A 2,271-nucleotide genomic window follows, 5' to 3' on the forward strand; every position below is an offset into this window, starting at 1 on the left:
ACACTTGTTGTCACTTCTTGACATGTAGATTAATATGCAATGCACATATTCACTGTTGTTATATATTTTGATGTGCAGATTAGCTCAAAAGTCAGTAGATGCTATCAACACAGTAATGCGGCAATGTGACTTAACACAACAAATAGAGTATATAACATGTGAGGTATCACATCAAGAGAATAGCCACATCTATAATTGTGGATGGAGGGTGGGCTACAATTGCTTTTTGGTAGTTAGTCAAATTTTTGAGATACAAAATGACACAACACTATCAACATATACGGATTTGCATCTCTATGCATTTATAACATGTTCCATTCGAGCAATCATTAAGGGAGACATTATGAACCCTCCCACAAGGCAAATAGATGATAATGGCTCAGAGGACTGCGAAATGAATGCCGTCAAAGAGTCAAAGGGGATAGAAGACCTCAACTCTACAAACATGGCTTCATTGGAAGAATTGGGAAGCTCTTTTAAAGTTAGGGTTATGATTCAACATAGACCTCAGTATCTTGAATTTGGGGGAGAGGAGATTTCAATCCTATCTAGAGCTTCAAATGAGGTCAATAACAACGTTATGATGGCCATTATCAGGTTTGATACAAACTTTTTCTTTGCTTGATAATTCAATATTTTGATTAAATCTAATAAGCTAATATTCATTTATTTGTTGGTGCAGTATAGTTATCTCATGATTTGGTAGAGCCGTACAAAACCATGTGTATATGTTGGATTTTCTCCTTTCTCTTATACTTAGGGATAGCAGAAAGACGATAGCCGATGTTTGTAAATGGTTACAGCCTTTACATTTACATGGCGTGCGAGTCTTATTCATGGTATATCAGGAGATGTAAGTATCATGGCAACCTTTATTTTCATCTTATACTGGCAACATTGTGTTAAATAATAATGGTTCTTAATTATTCATGTAGGGAACATTGGAGTCTGGTGGTTTGGGACCTTGAAGACAACTATTGTTGGTTTGTTAACTCGATTGCAGGCTTCCATGGCTCAGTGCAAACGTAAGTATTCTATTAATCTGTTGTTACTTCTATATTATGTACCTTATGTAATAGACACACTAAGTTTTTTTAATATGTCATGATGAGCAGGTGATTGAGAAGTTGGTATCTACTATCAGAGAAACAGGACAATACAAAGACTCGATAGACTTCCAAAAGCATTTAGTAGTAGAGCAGGAAGATGGGCATGGTTGTGGGTGGAGAGTTGCCTACAATTGCATGTTGATTTTCAAAGAAATTTTCTCACTTAAGCCACAGATCTCATCGGAAGACTCTTTGGAGCTCAAATATTCAGAGGAGGATATACAATTATTTAGGGCTGAAATCATTCGAGACCTACTTGCTGCCATTAGAATACAATGTGCAACTGAAGCAACATGAGAGCTTGCATTTAAGGAAGAGGAGACTGAGTCTACTGTGAAAGCACTGCACACTACAGAAGAAGTAGAGACTCAGTGTACACCTACAGCACCACAGCCTCCACTGGAAGCATCAGAAGAGTTGCCACAGCCTCCGCTTGCATTTAAGGAAGAGGATACTGAATCTACTCCGAAAGCACTACATACTACAGAAGAAGTAGAGATTGAGTGTACATCTAGAGCACCACAGCCTCCATTGGAAGCATAAGAAGAGTTGCCACAGTCTCCACTAGAAGCATCAGAAGAGTTGTGATGCATGTATGATGTTGTGTTTGTAGTTTTTGTGGATTATACACCAATTTGTGACTTATTACTTAAGTGGCATTTACTGATGATATTTATATAATTATTTCATGCACATAATTTTATGATATGAATGTGTGATGATGTGATTATTTGGAAATAAGTCCTTGTGTGATGAGAATTTTGATATGAATATGTGATGATGTAATATTTGTAATATATTTCTTCATGCACATAATTTTATGATATGAATGTGTGATGATGTGATTATTTGGAAATAAATCCTTGTGTGATGAGAATTTTGATATGAATATGTGATGATGTAATATTTGTAATATATTTCACTCGCAAGTATCAATTCCCAATGCTCCACTCACTTAAAGTACAGCATTCCCATTGCTCTGCAAAATTTTATTCAGTTGGACAATCTCCACTCACTTAAAGTAGAGCATTCCCAATGCTTCTCTCACTTTATTCCAACCCTTATCCTTATCATAGCGAACACATCGTGCCTTAGTGCACTTGTATTCTTCCATCCTAGTCCTTCCACAAACGCTCTCTTATTTCTTACATCCTAGTCCTTC

This window comes from Dipteris shenzhenensis, chromosome 5, assembly GCF_047967505.1.
Source record: "Dipteris shenzhenensis isolate YYH24624 ecotype China chromosome 5, Dip_SZ_1.0, whole genome shotgun sequence".
Lineage (NCBI taxonomy): Eukaryota > Viridiplantae > Streptophyta > Polypodiopsida > Gleicheniales > Dipteridaceae > Dipteris > Dipteris shenzhenensis.